This window comes from Ornithodoros turicata, chromosome 5 (assembly GCF_037126465.1).
Source record: "Ornithodoros turicata isolate Travis chromosome 5, ASM3712646v1, whole genome shotgun sequence".
NCBI lineage: Eukaryota > Metazoa > Arthropoda > Arachnida > Ixodida > Argasidae > Ornithodoros > Ornithodoros turicata.
In genome coordinates this window covers 77,668,011-77,688,143 of record NC_088205.1, presented here as the reverse complement: position 1 = coordinate 77,688,143, position 20,133 = coordinate 77,668,011, and the positions used below count along the sequence as shown (strand labels likewise).

Here is a 20,133-nt window from a genome sequence, read left to right as displayed (position 1 = left end):
TATGAACTTTCTCTTATCATTTGATTTTTTGCACTTGAGATTTTGTGCATTTCATATTGTGTCACCTTGTTTATTTTCTTTTTGGGTACAAATAGCTTATTTTATAGGTATTAACTCTCTTTTGCTGAATGACGTATGTACTTACACTTTGCTTTCAGTTTTACTGCTTTGTTATTACCACAATTACACGTATTTCCATTTTTCGTCTGCTGCTCAACCTCCACCTCCATCCTTTTTTTTTTTCTGAACAATCCTCACAAGACTCATATAACATTGTTATATACCCATGTTTCTTCCTGGGCTGTTCGACAGGGCTTGCCCTCTCAGCCCAATTTTCTATGTACTTGTACCGTACCATTTCTAAGCAATAATAAATAAATAAATAAATAAATAAAAAATAAAAATAAAATGCAGATTAAACGCAAGCGAATCGGCACACACACACAAAGTCACGATGATAAGATGCGGTTGAAGCCGGCCAGCAGGCTGAGCGCTGCCCGAGCGCCATTTGTAGATAGTGAGAGATGATGATGGAGGTGAGGATTCAGGTGATCGAAGCAGTGTGGAGGGGCCTGTTCATGACAGGAAATCTCAAAGGTGACGGGGACCTTGGTGCATATGAACGCTACTGGACCATGGGCTCAGCACCTTGCCTATGGTAAAGGGGCAAAAGGGGCACAAAGATCCAAGGGCGCACGGCCAAGGCGCTGCCTCATTACTGCACTCTTAAAAAAAAAGGGTGTACTTTAACTCCTTTCCTTGCCACATATATAACACCCTTTTGGAGAGTACAATTACGCTCAAAAGGGTGTTTGTCCCCTCCCTCAAGGGAGTAGCATGACACCTTCTCCCTGCCGGGGAGTAATATTACTCTCCAGAAGGGAGAAAGGTGTTATGCTACTCTCTTGAGGGAGTGGGAAGACACCCTTTTGAGCGTAATTGTACTCTCCAAAAGGGTGTTATATATGTGGCAAAAAAAAAGGAGTTAGAGCACACCATTTTTTTAACAGTGTGGGGTAAATGAAACATTCAGCCGCATACGGTGAAGAAGAGATGCGTAGTGTCGCGGAAGGCGATGAGGAAGCGACACAGAGAGAGAGACGGATCCACTACGTGGAGCAGAGAATGAACTGAAAACAGCATTTGGTGGATGAAGGAGCGAAGTTGGTGCCTAAGAACATACGTAAATCGAAACTGTCAGCTTGTAATAGCAACAGCATCAACAGACTCGTATCGCGTGACTAGAGGACATATGGGGTAATCGTGACTAGGACATGAGGTGATTGTACAACAATAATAAATAATGGAAAAGTGATGATGACATGGGATGCTTCCCCACGGTAGCCACAGGACCCCGGCCCGCTTGAAAGAGGTTAATATGCCAGGATAATGTAATGGAGAGCGCGAAGAGATGACAGGTCGGAGTCCTGTTTAGAGCTGTTTTAGGAGGCCAGTAGCTTGAACGAAAAAGGGCACGAAGAGCCTGGAGCTGCTCCAAGATGCTCCATGGAGCAACGTTTACACATTTACACGTATACCGGTCGCAGTCCTCGTGAAATGTTGGAAATGCTTGCTTTCATGTGGCAGGGTGATTGTAGAAATGTTATGAACATCCCGAAAATTGTTCCCTTCATAATTACCATATAACGGTGGACCAGAACACTAAGGAATCCTGAGCTAGGAATATTGCAATTACTGTCGTGTTTCTCTGAAATCCCTATGTATATCACCATCTAATGCCTTAACCGCTTACACTCCTATTTTACAAAGATACAGGCTTTTTCTTCCTCACATTCGTTATCTGACTAGTTTTTCAAGATATGTCTACGTGCTTCATGACGTGAGTGGAGAACTGATGAACCCGCGGACTCGATTTCCTGGTCAGGTCACCACGTGAAGCTTGACACACAGGCTGTCACACCTGGCGTGTTAAAAATTGTATAGAAAAATACACTTTTCTGAAAGCTACCAGGTCAACAATGTTTACCTACGGCGAGCCTTTACCACGCCTTACGACCATTTGATCAATAGCAAAATTTTTTTGCAAGAAATTGAATTATTTTCTGGCTTCAACTCCGAAATCCGCTAAGCCAAGGTAAACTTTTTTAAACAGTGCATGCCAGATTTAGCCCATTCCGTTACGACCTACAATCCATTATACCGTGGTAGTACCTGAAAAGTAAAATAACTCTTTAGAGAAAACACCGCGTACTGAAGGTAAGAATTTGTACCTTTTTTTTTTGGGGGGGGGGGCACATCAAGCTAGCTCTTTGCCTGGCTAACATTTACTTTCTTTTAAGAAACATATCCCCCCCCCCCCCAGTACAGGACATGCGCAATGTAAACGATCGCATGATATGGCCTCCTCCCACCACAGTAAGAAGATCTGAAGAGTCCACGATTCTTGCATAAGGAATATTTTTAGCTCAGTAGTGCTTGCCTTTATTTGGCCGTTGGGCACTGAAACGGGGAAAGAAGTATATACGTACTTACATAACATGAACCAGAGCAGTCTGGGATTATACGTGCAATTGACACGTTGAAACTGTTTCGCTAAGTATGACTGAATGTTAGACCGTCACTTCGCCTTTGTATAAGATACAGTGTCGTTATATCGGAATGTAGAAGGATAGAAAATCCAGAGAACCGGCGAGGAAGAAATATTAAGGCTAGTGCCCCAGGGCGAGAGCTGCCGATATTGCGAACGTCTGCACGAAATTGATTCCTGTACGTGAAAGGTGTTCTCACTTGAACGTAACAACTAAAAAAATAAATAAATAAATAAAAGGTACAGCCTAGATGTGTCCTCGGTCCAGCGCTTCCATTGCTAGATCGCTTTCCACTTATACAAGGAAGTTTCTGGCAGTGAAATTGTTTGCCCTTCGTCTTGATCTCCTGCCTTCTTGCTGGAAGTAGAGCATGTGGGACAAAACCTCGATCAGAGGACACCGCTAAATAAAAGTACCCTGAGTGCTAGCAAGGAAACTATCCAGTAGATGGGGACAATGAAAAATCCTCCAGTGCTTCCGTTCACATGGTTTCAGCTACAATTGTTTACTCTCCTTGTTTTCTCAATCTGTATGTGACGGCGAAAGTCTGTAAAGGAAATCGAATGATACATCTTCCTTCAGCGGCTTCCCTCGAGTACCACCGTCGGCCGTTGGCATTAGAGCGTTTTAGTACATCGTACGCTATCGCCTTTCCGTACGACGCTCTAAAACTCTCTATTATCTGGAACTCGCTCGCTTTGGAGGCTCGTTAAATGTCCACAGGCCGGTTTGTTGCGCATTTTTACCGCCCGATGATTGCTGAAAGGTTCCATGAACCATCCCCCCATTCCCCCCCTTCCAGAAAAAAGTGAAATACGTTCTTGGATGGTAAAGTGCACGCTTAGAAAAAAGGCGTAATTGTAGACTTGCTGTTGTTTTATGCGTTGAAAGAGGTCAGCCAATATTTTGCTTGCTACTCTTAAAAACAAAACAAAAAGAAGACGAAAAAGAAAAAAACTCACACACACTCACACACAAAAAACAGGCACAGGGAAATGAAGATGCGCAGTCACAGGTTCCGCAGGTTTGCGGCCTTGAGGAATTGTAGCAGGTAGCCTGCCGCCTTGCGGCAATTGTCGTCAATATAGACCATGCACCCAGAATCTTTGCAATGGTAAGTGGCTTGCTGTCCAGTGTTGAGAGACGCTTTTCGAGGATCTTTCTCTCGTCTTCATATTTCGTGCAGTGCAGTAGTAGTAGAAGAGCTCTTCTGTCTACATGTGGGGTTTGTCGACACTGTTCCCCCTGAAGTCGGCCCAGGACCCATACTAACCCCCCGTCCCCCACTCCTTCCTGATGTCCTCTCTTCATCTGTCTACGTCTGTACGCCGTTCATAGCCACAATTGCTTCGCGGCGCTCACACGAAAAGAAAAAAAAAAAACATTTGGGGTCGTCGGTCATGTTTAGCTTATACCTGTAGGCTCTTGTGAAGGCTGTGAATAACATCTTACACCTAACTGAGGCAGGCATGGATATATCAACTGAGAAAACAGCAGTCATTGTTTTTACTCGGAAGCATATGCATCGGTATCAGCTCTTCCTTGGCGATACGCCTCTCATGCAGGTAGCACACCATAGATTCCTGGGTGTCGTGCTAGACTCCAACTTGTCCTGGAATAAACATATCGATCACCTGGACACAAAGGCACACCGGTGGAATTCCGTCATTCGCCACTTTGGTGGGCCGGAGTGGGGAATGAATGAGAGAGGTATCTTCTGGCCATCCACAAAGCCCTATAGTGCGACGGACTCTGCTATATAGCCTACCAGTCTGGCACGGAATTTCACAGACGCAAGAACAACGACTGCGGTGTATTCTAGCACGGAGCTTAAGGGTATGTTTAGGCGTCCCGAGAGCCGCGGAAACACGGATGGTGATAGCAGAAGCCCGCGAAATACCCATTGAAGTCTTACGGCAAGAGGGAGATCATTCGCCATTATTGCGTCTCAGAGCTCACCACCGCCGCCGCCGCCGCCCGGTGCCGGCTGTGCTGTCTGGGGTTTTTCCTGGGTTTTCCTCAGACGCTTTCAGACATATGTCGGCACAGTTCCCTTAGAAGTCGGCCCAGGACGCACATTCCCCCAGGGCGTGAGTCGTGACGTTGCGCACATACGTGAGGCCGACAACGGCAAGCCCTATCACCACCACCACCACCACCACCACTGCCGCCGCCATCCACTAATAGCAAAAGTTTGTCGCCGGAAGCAAAGTAACGCTTACAGCTCTTTCATGGAAGTGAAACCTAAGGTTCCCCCGTTTTCTGCAAGATCAGTGGTGTCCACGACGCCTCCGTGGTCGCTTCCAGCGCCATCGATCGCATTGTCAATTTCTGGTCTTAACTTCAAACGAAACCAAGTGCCCACATCAGTTCTGGAACAGCTTGCAGCGGATATGATGCACAGTCGATATTCTGACCACACTGCAGTTTTCACGGACGGATCCACCAGCCATGAATGTTCATCGTCTGCGTTTGTTATTCCAACTGACGGTGTGTCACATGGATACCGTCTCTCACACCGCAACTCATCAACGTCGACTGAGCTATATGCTATCCTGTTGTTTCTACGTAAGACGTCCTCTGACGATCCGCGTACCTGGGTCATCTACTCAGATTCAAAGGCCGCTCTTCAATGTATATAGCTAACATGGGGATTCATGGACCGCTCGCCCCAGTTGTCACATATATATTCCATCAAATTCAGCATCTAAGCGATCACGGTCATCATATATCCCAGCTGTGGGTCACTGTGGTTTGAGCGGAAACGAAGAGGCCGACAGAGCGGCAACGGCTGCCCAACAGTCACGGACTGTTGTACCAACGGTGTTATTAAGAGGAGACAGGAGATCACTTCTGAATGAGCTCATTCGGCCACTAGCCCGCCAGCAGTGGAGTCGGGACATCACTGACATGTCTCTCATGTATTCGGTGGATCCAACTATGCCCATCTCAGTTCCTGACCGTTTACTACGCTATTTTACGTCCCTCCAGCACAGGCTTCGTCTCAATGTAGCCTTCGCTCCCCAATTCAACTACCGAATCGGATACTGTGACAGCAGCCTATGCTCCAAATGTGGCGTCGTAGCGAACATTGAGCACGTCCTAATAGAATGTAATCTCTACGAAACGGAGAGGCGGCAACTCTCTGCTCAGCTGAGTGGTGCTAGCCGACAGACGTTCAACCTGGCTGCAATTCTTGGCCATGTGCAACACCGTCGAGGTCTTCTGATGTTCTTGGAGTTCCTCTTGGCTACTGGTTTGCTCCAGACGCTCTAGTGTCCTCCCATGCATCTCAAGGACCATTGGCGCTTCTTTCATGTGTTTCTTTCTTCCTTTTGTGTGACGTAGCGCTGCGCGCATCCAGTGGAGGGGAGTTCAAGAGTTGTACTTGCACATAACTTCATTTTCATATTTCACATCTCATGTTTCGCGTGTAATGGGGTAGTGTTCTGTTCTCAAGCGTTGAATCACCCCAGGCCATATTCATGATTTACCAGCGGCATGGCCGAGTGGGCTAAGGCGTCCGCTCGTTGGTGGTAACCAAGGTCGTGCTGAAGACTGGGAGGTGGTGGGTTCGAATCCTACCGCCGGCTGTGCTGTCTGAGGTTTTCCCTGGGTTTTCCGAAGACTTTCCAGACGAATGTCGGCACAGTTCCCCCTGAAGTCGGCCCAGGACGCATACTAACCCCCCTGTCCCCCACTCCTTCCTGCTATCCTCTCTCCGTCTGTCCACATCTGTACGTCGCTCATAGCCACAGTTGCTTCGCGGCGCTAACACCCAATCAAAAAAAAAAAACATATTCATGATTTATTTGTTGTTGTTGTTGTTGTTGTTGTGAGCTGTGAAGGCAGTGCTGAGTCGACTTTTCGAAATTAGATGTATTGCCGCAGTAATTATTCCCTTTCACGACTAAATGTACAGGGTGGGTGATCTAAAAGGTCAGTCACATTTTCGCACGTGCTGCTATGTCTACTTGACAGACAGATTCCCGCTACCACACCAGGGAATAATTTGTGCAAAAGAAACATAGCGAAACATGCCGTGGTTGCCAGGCACAGCGTAACAAAATAAATACGAGCACGTAAACTTTCGTCTTCACACGTTTCCTATGTGCTATACCGTTGTAAACACGGCAGTGCGGCGATTGCTAAGTATAGCATCCGCCTATACGGACACCATATAGTCGACATGAGTTTGTTTCGCTTTCCACGTCGCCAGCGTCATTAGCGTCCCTAGGCGGAAGCTGCACCGTACCATTGGCAGACCGCCGTGCTTACATCTGTATAGCGCATAAGAAATGTATGAACACGAAGGTTTGCGTGGTCGTATTTATTGTGTTACAGAGCGCTTGGCAACCACGATTTTCCCGTGGGTTTCTCTGGCATAAATTCTTTACTACGAGGCAACGGAGTCAAGCAGATATCACGCCGCCCGTTATAGTGTGACTGACTTTTTAGAGTCCCCACCCTGTACATTAGATCATGCGCGGTGTAAGCACAATTTGCAGTGCTAAGAAGTCACCCTTAGGGTTAGTGGACTACAATGGAGAGTAATTTTGCAAGTTGGAGGTTCGGAAATACTTGCTTTCCATCAGTATACTCCTCTTTTCTTTTCTTTTTTTTTTTTGCCTCTTGGAGTGTGGTTGCGATCCTTTGATGTATGTTCTCGATTACGCCATTGAAACATAATTTTTTAGGTGCTATATGAATATTATGAGCCGTGGCAACTCTCAAGCTTTTCAGCACGGCTCCACCCATCATTTTGGATAGAAATAACCGAATTAAATTGAATTCAATTAAAATGCTTTTACGGAGTATTCTATCTCTCTCACAGCGAGGAACATGCATGCGCAGTGAGGGGGCATCTATTTATTTTCAAAGGAAAGGTCAGCCAGAAAGGACGGCTTGCTATTAGCAGTAAGGATTAGCATGAAGCACACGCAGCGCCGTTTCAAAAATACGACTTTCTTCTACTTCTTGTTTAGGGCTGTGCAAATAGTGATTCTAAAACCAGAGCGAAGAGTTGCGTAATTGACTTAGATGTCCTGCGAATGCTTACATAACTGAACTCAGGAAATATATAGCATCCGCACGGATGTGGAGCATACACACGGATCTTCGCATGGAGCAGAATTCACTTTCTTTTCTTGCAACTGGCCGCGCTTTAATTAATCGACTTTTACGTTTCGTTCAACGTCTCTCACACATTGCGGCGAAATATGTGGAAGAAGCGAAAAAGAGCTGCGTCTTCGTTCATGCGAGAGACGACGACACGGAGACATAGGACCGCAACAGAACCGTGCTACGCGCTTATAACGTTTCTCTTACACTATAATACATCATATAATATCGTGTCTCTTTCAAGTTCGCTGTCGCCAAGCTCTTTCTGTGCGTGCTTTAAGGGTGAAAAAAAACAAACAATTTAATTACTGCCACAGCCGCCTCAATTTGTTGCTTCGTTGAGAACGGGGATGACAATGTCTCAGACGTCGTTTTTGCTCTCATTTGGCGCGCGAGAGCAAATAAATGACGATGTTAATGTTGATGAAAAGTAATAGGGAGAGATAATAAGGAAATGTGTCTTGTCCTTGTGTGTCGTTCTCGGGTTTTATGAGCTTGTATTTGATTATACTCAGGCGTGGAAGGTGTGCGTCATTAAGCGAAGCTTAAGACTAACACCGAAGTATCAAGAAAAATACCGTTGGAAATTCTGCTTCGTGGCTATGCGTCGCGTGAACGCGGTGTTGAAAGAACAGTTTCGTAGGCAGTAAAACACTGAAGCGAAACGAAAATATAAAGCCTCGTTTTAATACGTTCTTCTCGTGAAAACATATGACTCTGTTAAACATGAAACAAACAAAGAATGACCCACTCCGGTGCGAACTTTTAGCTATTTTTACTGTGCTTGCGTCGCGAAGATTCGAAGCACTGACGAGAGTGTATCTCGACGGTGTTTATTTTCCGGCGTGGTTGAAAGCTTCTTCGATTTTCCCTGCTAGTACTTGATGACGCAACTGTAACATTGTAAGCATAAAAGATGATTTACGCCTTTATTACGAGATGGGTGTGCAGTATAAGATGAAAGATAACACAATCCTCAAAAGTTGACTGTATCACATACTGCCCTCGAGATTTTTCTGGAATGTATATGTCTTCCATATACATTCCAAGATTAAATTCCTCTTATACTCTTCGTAATAGAGGAATTTAATCTTGTGTGTTTTAAAGGAGCTTCTCACTGCGAGCGGCTCCGAATGCACCTCCCAAAAGTGCCAAAGGGACAATTCATGTCCAGGCTCTCTCTTTTTTTTTTCTTTGTCTTCTGATTTCTATGATTACTCTTTATGGTTCCTATAGGATACACCAAAAATGCCAGGACGTGCAGCACACGAATGTGCGAAACGCCAATAAGGTGCGCTGGATGCTCGATGCCTTACTTGTACGTGTTGGTTCATTTTTCTCTTTTACAAATCAATCAATCAATCAGAGAAGAAAACCGAATTTACTTAAAAGGTCATCGCCCTTCTACAGACACATGGCGATGAAAGGAAGCAAATGAAATTGTCGTTCTCCCTTTATTTCTCTCATTATCTTTCACTTTGTCTAAGCTTCGATCTCGTGCCATGATGTTTCTATAACAGAACCGTTCAATAACCCTCCTTCCGATGTGCTCTGCTTCCGACAGCTGACGTTTTCTTCTAGATGTATAGTTATGATTATAGTAGATGTATACGACCATGTATAGTTTTCATGCTTCTCAACCAGTCTCCGCCGAGAATGATATGAAAGAGGTGAAGGAGGGCTTTTTGTTCCTCTTCCCTCCGTTAAGAAAAATAAACTGAAATTGAAATTGCATTGAAAAGACAACAGACATTGATACATGCTCCCGACATTCTCCTCCTAGCGGTGTGCCTCGCAAAATGAACTTGCGCTAAAACGACGGCGCAATCTCTCGCTTGCTATGCATAGCCAGTTTAATATTTTGTTAGACAGGAAAAGCGTTGACGTCCCTGCGATATATCTGAGCGCAATGGCGCCAAGCGCTATCTGGATCTCGCTTGCGTCCCATTTGGCGCGCCAAAGCACCCCGTTGTCGCTTACCTCGTGTTCAGAAGCGAACGTTGAAACTTGCAACTGCTAACAGCGTCAACGCGAGAAACAATGCCGTACATGTCGTTTCGAAATGTCAGTCGTGGTCGTTTACCGCGTTTAGCAAACCGCGTTTGAAGCTGTCGGATCAGGAAAGGTGTTTACCGTCGTGATAGACGCATTTCAAGATAAGATGGAATCGTGCAGCTATGCTGTGGCGTTGTCGTCGTGTCGTGAAGCCATGCCGTGTGAGGACGGCATGATAAGGTGTATGTGCTATGGGCTTCTATGTTGCACTGTGTCATACCGCCGCCATCTCAGATTAATGTCAGCTTCCAGCGCACTAATGTGCTGGGTACTTTGTGTTATTTCGCAATCAGAGAAGCCTCGTCAGGTACTTAGTTACTGTAGTTAACGTAGTCACACTAATGTCCATGACACACTGCCACTCTAAAGGCCTTCCCAGAGGAGGACACCTACCAGAAGGGCGTTTGTGCCCATTGACATACGACGACGGAGATTCTCCTTTTAGATAACGGACCTTTTCGAAAAAGGAGATCGACACTCTCCTTTCCGAACGAAAAGGCGTAGCGTCGAACGCAGCGTCCGCCAATGATGAGCAGATTCCCATTATTTCACACAAAAATGCCTATCTTTATTTGTATAGTCAGGATGTTGTTTATTACTCAGGTGGATACTACAAGGTAGACATAACCACATTACCACATTCGTTATAGTCGTTAAAATAGTTTCCAACCTATATACAGTAGCGTGGCCTTTACTAATACGAGTGATCATACACCTAACAATCTCCATCGAAGGTCCTCGGCGTCCTGTACGCGCGTCAATATTGTTGTTGTTAGTTGAGTCTTGCTTTGCTTCGGTTCTGCGTGTGCGTGTACATAGTTGAAGAATAATTGTGTTTTTGACTAATCGTGACTGTAATGAGCGACAATAGACAAGTACTGAAAGGTGCGAGCGCACCCTGGAAGCCGTAAGTACCGTGTGAAGAAGGAAATACGTGGGCACTTATATATATTTGTCGGAATACAGTTTAGATGGCCTGCGTCGACAGAAGTACAACGGTGAAGCCTAACTGTGTATCGACGAGGCATTGAGCAATTCCGGAGGGCGCTGGGAGAAACACTAAAGCGAAATCGCCATTGTCGTATGTCAACGGCACGAACTCCTTTCACCAAAGGGTCCGTCAAAGCTGTAAAGGACCTCTACCTCAAATGAGTTCTTAGACTGCCCGCGTATCAGGCGTATAAAAGACACTTACGAAACTTAGGAGTAACTTACGGAAGCACTTAGTTATCCGAGCCGTGTTACTTAAACGTGCGCGACAATTCTATTGAACAGTGCCCTATATTGTGCAATTCATTTGGTGCCATTAAATATTGGATTCGCTATACAATGTCTATCGAGTTGATCCCTTTACCAAAGTGCGTTCTCAAGTGGATTTATCGCAAAACCAGTCATCCCGTCTTAGTTTCATCAACCTTTTTCCCATTGTTTGGCAATCTACTGATTTGAACAACATCTCACTGGTACTTGCCCTAGGATGTTTATCTGGAACATTGCCTTGCAGTACATGTCCCTATTGTTAAGGAACACAGAGTGTCCTTTTTCTGGGTCCAAAAGAAGCACAGTCTCTGTTCAAAATATCGGCGGCACTCGTCCTCATGCTCTCTCTGTTTGTGATTCTAGTCCTCCGCGTCGCCCGAGGTCAGGGTTTTTTCTTCGATGGATTTCATCCATCGGCTCGCCTGCCTTTATGGTATTTTATCAGTCGTGAGGCACTATCCTTATCGGTTCGCTGCATTTTATACCTTTCTGCGCTCTTATTGTTGTGTTTCATATTGACAGAAACGTGTACAACAATAAGAGGTTAATAGAACAGATTAAAATAAATACATATACAACGCCCTTGTGCGTACAAGGTAGTCTAGAGGAAATTATCGCTTTACGAATACTCGCATAGGTATAAACTCACTGCTGCCACAAGACTTTCCTCCCGATGATATCAATACAGTTTTCGTCGCGTAAGACTGACCAGAATTTTTTTATTAAATTCGCGGTTTGTTTTTCTTTCGGAAAAGCCGTTGAATATCTATTCCCGATAGGGGCCTACTCGAAGGTGGTGGTGTATCAGTAATTACTGCAGCCGTTAATTAACTTTCATAATTAATCTTCATAGTTAGTGAAAATAAGTTGTGCAATTGCAAAGTTGTAAAGCACAACCCTGAGATACGCTACCTAGTCCGCTAGAATCGAAACCGCAGTGCTTTCCTTTGCCCTAGTAAAAAATATGCGAAAATGCGCTACTTTAGAGCATTGCGCGAGTTCTTCGGCCGCTTTTTCCTATCGCTCTCTCGCTGTCACCTTTTCTCAACTGACATCATAGGCTGTTCTTCAAAGCATGGGGCACCCCCGCTTTATAGCGTCTCGGTCGATACCGACACTTCTGTTTTTTCAGAACCTACACACTTGTTGAGCAACGGAAACAGTGATTTCTTGTTGTTGTTGTCTTCGTGATATTTGGAATTTATGGATTGACGGTTTTATTGCGTGATATTTATCAGGTGAAATCGCCGACTGTGTCTTGAAGGGGGGGGGGGGAGCCCATCAAAACAGATAATGGCGGGAACAAAGAGGCGGCATTTTGATGATATCGCTTTGAGGAACAGCCTGATGTCAGTTGCAAAAGGGTGACACCTAGATGGGGCAAGGAGAAAATTGCATAGATTGAGAAGCTACCCGTCAAAAAGAACTCGTTACAAGTTCAGTTACGGTGTGCAAAATGTAACTAAGTTAATAACGAAGTTCTTCAGTCTCAAATGTAACTCGCAGTTACTGAGTTACTTAAAAAAAGAACGAGTTACTTCCAAGTTACTTCGGCCACAAAACAGCAGTGCGCAGGTGCAGTGCGTGTGAGCAGTTGAGTTTTAGACCTTGAGTTGCCTGCGGAGGAGTGCAACACGCTTAGGTCGTTTTCGTTCATGTCCAACAATAGATCTCTCCCTGTTTGTAAACAAATGACGTCATAGTGTTCGACAGCGCCAAAATTTGGTAGAATTGAACTACGCTCAAAGCTAGAGGTGAACAAGGTCGTGCCCGAGAGCCACGGTCTTGAGGGGATTACGATATGGTCCCTTAAAGGGACGCGACCCTCAGTCCTACTTTTCTTTCAATGGGAGGTAGCGAACAAGTGCCCGTTTGTGGAACCCAGCCCTCTCCTTCCGATCTGTTTCGGTTTCAGTCTATCTACCAATGTCATGATGACGTTTCTCTGGTAATATTCGGACGCTTTGCATCTTACTCCCTGTGGGCGCACAATGGTTCAGCTGCATTTCAATGGCAGCGGTTCTTACTTCCTCAATAAAATACTGTCATTCATTGATTATCACGTTTTATGGCAAAAAAATGCCATGAAAGAACCAGAGAGAAAGCAAGAAAATATGTGGACGTGAGTGAGAAGCGAGTTAAAAGCAACTTGGAACTTAACTTAACTTACTTTGGCAAAGTTACCTGAAAAAGGAACGAGTTCCTCTGAAAGTTACCACGCCGCAAAAGTACCGAGTTAAGTTACAAGTTACCAAAAAAAGGAACTTAGTTACAGTAACGAGTTACCTCGAACTCTGGAAAATTGCCGCAAAACTACGCACAGAAAAACGCTGCGGCTTCGATTCTTGCGGGGTAGACAATTCAGGGTTGTGCTCTGCAACTTCGCAATTACGCAGTCAACCTATGACGCACCCTGTATATCAGTTCAAGGTATACTTCCGTATGACTTGCGAAGAACGTTATGGTCCATCCAATGTTGTAAGGATCGCTTGTTATCCTTCATTTTTATATTTTTTGTGATCCTTTGTTTTTCGTCGCAGGAATGTTCTTGAACGTGTTTCCCACTGCCGTGGCTGCGTCTGTGGAACGCTATAACGTAATTTGCCACCCTCCGCGTTTCCGCTACATCACGTCCGACGAGCCATCAGCGCCGTCTGGAGCAATTTACTAACGGTTACGTTGTTGCCCGTCAACGTGCTCAGCCACCTTCAACGAATGAGACCTATCAGTGAGCGTTTATGTGGAAGGCTATAACACTGTTTCGTCCCTCCAGCGATGAAAGTGCAGTAAAAAAAGATGTACGACACAGTTACGAGGGAGTTCGACGACCCTTATACTGACGACAACCTGGGAACATTGCCTACGCGTTTGTCAGTGAACTGAAATAGCATAAACAACGAGATTTGGCCTAGGCAGACCAACAATTAGGGACGACACAGACAAGTAAGCCTCAAACGCCCAGAAATTAACGAATGAAACAACTCAGGGAAAAGAGGTGCTGACGCCAGGAATCGAACCTGGGGCTTCTGATTTCCGGTCAGATATGCTTTCGTGCTGGTGTGGTGTAGCGGTTAGCATATCTGACCGGAAATCAGAAGACCCAGGTTCGATTCCTGGCGTCAGCACCTCTTTTCCCTGAGTTGTTTCATTCGTGAAATAGCATCCCAGGTACCTTTAATCGCAAGTAGCTGAATTTAAGTCGATTGATACGCTGGGTTGTCATCCATTGAGTAGAGCCGTCGTGCTTAACTGTGAAACGTATGCCGTGAGAACGTATCTTCCGGTACAAATTTACGGCAATAGCTTAAAGTTTACGACAACCGCGTAGCATTCAAGGTTGCCCCATGTCCGTCAACCTTGTTTTCTTACAGTGTTTGTCCGCTATTCGAACGAGGTATTTTGTACTCAAAACGGACATACTTAGATGCAAGCATACATCCATTACAGGAACAGTAAGAGACTAACGGTAGCAGAAAATATATGATGAAACAGAACTTAGAGCTCGCCGTTACGACCATATGGATTTGCCGGTTGTTTTACTGGTTTAGTAGTTTACTTGAACTTGAACTGGTTCATAGCTTCCACTTTGCCATTAACTTCCACCGCTGAGTGTTCTGAGGTGCATCTATGTAGTGACACGAAATGGTAATAGGTGTGGCTAACTTCGTGTTCTCGCACGCGTTTGATGCTCCCGATGCTCTTGATGCTCGGATGTTTGATGAGCTCTGGCGACTGCTGGACCTTATTAAATCAATCGCGACCGCGTTTTATTGGCTGCTAACCCGCGATACTCGTATTAACGTATTGTAGTTGAAACGTTATGATTCAAAATGGAGGACAGCACAGTCGGGTTTTTCCTGGGTTTTCCTCAGACGCTTTCAGACATATGTCGGCACAGTTCCCTTAGAAGTCGGCCCAGAAAGTCGGCCATTCCCCCAGGGCGTCAGTCGTGACGTTGCCCACCTACGTGAGGCCGACAACGGCAAGCCCTTTCACCACCCACCACACCACACAAAAGGGAGGAAGTGGAAGTAGGTACATAAAAAATGTGCGCGCTAAGTGTTTAGAGTGCTCTGCCCCACGAAGTATGGGCATTTTGCTGCTTTGAAAGCAGAATAACGGTAAGATTGACGCGTACTCGACGAAAGATTATTCAAATCCCATTGGCAGACACGAGCCCACGCGATGTATTAATAACTTCTTGTTCCCGTGTTGTCATGTGACGGATAAAGTTGATGGTTTGTAACCGGTAAGGTCTTGTTAACATATAAAACTTGACTCGATGAAAGCCGGAACAGAAGCTGCGCATTATGTCCGTTCCGTGGGTTATTAGGCAATCCTGTTTTATTTGCGTAATACAGTTGAACAGTACGTAACTAATTTTGCGTAGCATAGCCGAACAAAGAAGAAGAAGAAAGAAAGAAACGCGAATGCCATGTTTTTTTTTGCTTTTCTTTTTAGCGCGTATTTTGCAGAACCTAAATTAGTATTGAAAACTGTTTCAGACTATATCGCCTGTGATGAACTGTTACAGGAAGAAATATCTGCGTTTCACACGTATAAGACTCTCCTCCTCTCTTCATGGCGATTTTATGTTCACTAACTACTCCGATAAAAACTGGAATTCATTATTATTACGCTTTAGGAGCGTCACGAACTTTCCAGCCTTTAGGGCACCCTTACTGTGTTTTCTTCAAACTGAATTTCTTTAGTATGCTGATACGTTCTTGGGGAGTTCATCTATAGTGTGCTCCCTCTGTTGCTTGCTATTCAAACTGTGTTAATAATAGGAGGCCCTGAAACTAGTTTTTAAATATAGGACATCCGCTTGTATATGCACTGTATGTATGTTGTTAGATTAACAATAAACTCTGTTTGATCGATCGATTGATTTATTGATTGATTCCTCACATTTTCACTGGGAGGGGGGGGGGGGGCGTGGACAAACGTGCTGTACCGTACATTGACAAATATTCTCGCACAGCGCTTGCCGCGAATATTTCACATGTGCTGACATTTATGCCTACCGAGTGAGTGCTATGCAGCGCAACATCTCTCTTCGTAGCGGGGAGAGCACGGAACCTAAATATACCCTGATGGACGCTTGCAGTAATCGCCGGCATTGGCACGTGGCGAACGCAATAAGAGTGATCCCCTACATCGGATTTCTCTTTCGTCCTGAGCGTATAGACCCACTTCTATTTATAAATTAGATCGAGCATGTGCGCGTGCGCATAAAGCAGAAAGCGCTGGTGAGCAAAAAAGGCCGTATAGGAAACCGCATGATGTGTACGGCGTATTTGGCCTTTCTGTACCGCGCAGTACATGCAATAAGATGCACCGCCTTGCCTCATGCATTTAATAACGACAGGAAGCACCCAGTGACTCGATGGTCGTGCGATTTTTGCCCACCAAACAGGACAGCAGCGCCGCCGCCGCGTTGGTGTGACGTCACACAGTGAAGTGGGCCCCTTAAGGCGGCGCTCATAACCTCTTCGTCAAACGCCGTCGCCTGCAGCACGTCGCGGGGGATTTCGCTCGCCGAGAAACGAGCTCAACCCGCGTGCCATCTGCACCAATCAGACGACGACACTTCTTATATATTTTACTATTTATCAAAAGTCTCGACGGTTGGAGTAAATGGATCACCGTCAATGATAGCGTCGAAAGAGATTTACGATTTTTTATACAAAATTTAATGAAATAAACGCTTTTACTCACCTTGTAATAAAAGTAGAGTATAATATGGGACCCAGTGCAAAAAGCTGCGATGGCAGCTTGACAGGGCTTTGTAAATAAAGGAAAAGGTAAAGAAAAGAAGAAAAATAATAATTGTACTATTTTGGGTGCAGTAAGGCTGGGAACTTGAGCGTTGCACAAGAACGTAACGTGGCGAACGGTTATTCAGGATTACCAGACAACTTGCGAAACTTCGCGAACGTTAACTCTCGCAGACAAGTACGGTATACACGAAGACGCGCCGCGCAGTTCTTTGTAATACTATACGTAAGACCACAATAAGGGGTTCGTCGAATTAAAGCGAAGCAGAAGAATAACAGCCCTATATAGAACGTGGAACTTTCTTCGACACTTTTTGGGGTGATTGACGCGGTAACCGAAAACTCTTGTCCGCAACGCGTACAATGCTCATTCACGACTATGCAGCTATGAATAAAGTTAATAATCCCAGTTCTAGCTCTTTGATTCCTAGTTAGCTGCCGTCGGAAATCGCTCGATATATGGGCTGGAACGGTCTTCTGCAGTAACCTAAGCACGTCCGCTAATGTTCGCTTCCAAAGGCGGGCCATCGTATTAATCGCGACCCATCAGCCACGCAAGATGCGAGAGAAAAAAAGTACGACGCTGAAGAAACACGTCTCGTCTGTTTTTTCTTTTCTTTTTTGAATAGTCTGGCCCAGTCTGCTATCAGAAAATGCTGTCTTGAATGGAGCACTGAAGACGAGGCCTATAAATCAAGGAAGGTCGATCGGATGTGTGATGCACTTATTGTGACCTTTCTTTTTCTTTTTTGCAACAAAAAGAAATAGACTCTGTGTTTAACTCATTAAAGTTTGTGTGAATGGCATTGATTATGAAAGCACCGGTGGTGATGTGATGAAGAAAAAATGAGGATGTACGTTTCGACGAAGTCAAACTGGCTACCTCAGTACGCTTACACACAGAAAGTACAAACAGATGATGAGATGATGAGAAAACAAAGAGATGATCACCAGAGAAGAACAGAGATGATGATGGAGTTCACCATGCAGGTCAAAAGTTTCGACATTCGACAAAGTGAGTGTAAAACGTCGGAATCGCTGGGTGCACACACAGCACACATTCAGCAAGTCATACAATGTCCATGAGCCCTGCTGTATGTAGAAAATCTTCAAGTGCCCTCAGCGTCTTCTCGGACGGCGGAGGACCTAACAGTCTCGCGATGTCGAAGGCTCGGGAGTCCACACGAGAGAGGCTCGTCTCTAATACCTTTCGAGCATCAACGTATTTCCGACACCTGAGAAAGATGTGTTATGCGTCCTCTACAGCGCCACACTCACTGCAAAGCACCGAGGTTGGGGGAAAGAGGGTGATTCGGTGAAGAGCGTCGAAAGCGTTGATTTACTAAGGCATTCTCATATGCGACTAACACATAAGAACAACACATCAGTTGTCAACTGGGGTAGCTGGTATACGTACTAAGATTAAACAGCGTAACAGCTCACGAGACAAGAACGAAAGGAGAACGGAGACATGCGATTCGCTGCACTCGCGACTTGAGAATGTTTAATTTCACATGACACATGTTTAAAAGGTAATGCAATTCCTTCTCTCCACATATTCCTGTAGATAACAAAGCTAAGGAAGCGATGACAAATATCCAATCTCTTCCGTCGCAACTTAGCACAGCACCGCTGGCTCAACGCTTGTGGATTACACGGTTGCATGGCAAATCTACTAGTGGCGCCGTCTCCGTGCAATGTCGGATTGACGTTTTCGTGCTGGTAACCCCTCGAAACCCTTATGCTGCTGCCGACTCTTTTATGCAGTATCTATGTTCTTCACGTGAGCAAGCTGGGAGATCGCTGTGTTCTCATAGAAGGGTTTCTTTCTACCCCTTGTGTGACATGAACAACAACTACTACTACATGAATGATGATGAGTATGCCATGAAAAATCATTGTCATGTACTCGTTGACTTCTTCATACACTGAGTCAACTTGTGTATTTGATCTCTCGAAACCTAAAAGTCCCATTTATGGCGAAACAACAGGAACAAAATACCGGATCCAGCTGGGTCTTCTTCAATCATGCTTGTGTCCTTGCTTCTGCCGTTGGTCTTCATTACAGTGCATAATTTCAACAACAAAAACAACAACAACAATAGATGCTGACGCTGAGAATTTTAAGTTTGTGCTGCATAGTGGGAAAATGAAGGAAAGAAGAATGTTGTTGCCTGCCACACAACAAACAACTTTATGGCCGTATATGACGGTTCCTGCGTCTGATAATCTGCATGTCCTTCTTCCTTTGTCCATGTTTGCTCTTTCTAAGAGCTTGAGTAAGCAGACCATGCAAGAGATGTTAGTACTATTTCAAAAGATCTCGGTTATGTTCTTGCTGCTTATTATTTCTGCTGGTCGCTTGAAAACTTGTGTAGCTCATCTCGTTCTCAAATATACTGATTAAAAGGAACATTAGTACGCTGATATTCAGAATATATACCGATTTTGAATTCGCCGACTCCACTAACGCTGTTTCTCTGCAGTAATAATATATGTCTGTTTAACATGATCACACTGAACCTTGCTAAAGATTTAATATCTACAAGCTTTCGTAAAGCGAACGATTTGTACATGCTAAACCTTATTTGAGCGTCGTTTGCACATCATTCTGAGCCATAAAATATACCCGACGACCCCCCTGCATGCTATTCTTTTTCTCTCGCGTTCTCGCGAGCAGAAGTTTCTGCCTCGCGTAATGCAAATGACTCTTACATTACTCATGAGAAAGAATGCAGACTAAATTTTGCTTCAGAGATCCTCTCTTGCACTTGTCCCTGCTATGCGGACTTCGGATTTATGTTCAGTGGCTTCTACCATGAATTTTGTGCCAAGTTGCGTAAATATGTAACGGTGCGGAAGGAAGTGACATTGCGCGTTTTTTTTTTAACTTCCATGCTTTCTTCCAAGACTCGTACACAGTTTCACGAAATAATGTTGATAATACGCGCTGTTGACAATAATGCGAGGATGTGGCTTCATCTTTGGAACGTGGACAGCGTAAGAGTTACATCCTATATAGAAGTACGTCTGTATATGAACAGTAATAAAATATATGGTTGTTACTCGAGCGTCTCCAGAGAGTGAGAATGAATGTCAATCTGTGTGCGTGCGACACCCGACATTGGTGGAAGGAGAAATAATGCGAGATCACGCAATTTATTCAGAATCGGAAGTCATTTTCTAAGGCCTAGGTCCTTTCTTAAGTGGATACTACGTTCTTTTGGGACGTCTAGCTTGCAACGATCATTTAAAAGAGAGACTATTTTTGAAGTCACATTCTCTCAGGTTTCTACGTGTGCCGTCTACTGGACATGTTTATGTCACAAGTCGGGTCATTCAGTGTCGACAGAGACTTTTTCTCGAGA

The 20,133-nt window shown here is 44.9% G+C and overlaps 1 non-coding gene across 1 annotated transcript; it reads left to right on the top strand.

The window, feature by feature from the left end:
- Positions 1 to 14,038: 14,038 nt before the first annotated feature.
- Positions 14,039 to 14,110, top strand: Trnas-gga (transfer RNA serine (anticodon GGA)). The gene has a single exon. It is a non-coding gene; the product is annotated as a tRNA-Ser (tRNA).
- The last annotated feature ends 6,023 nt before the right edge of the window (positions 14,111 to 20,133 follow it).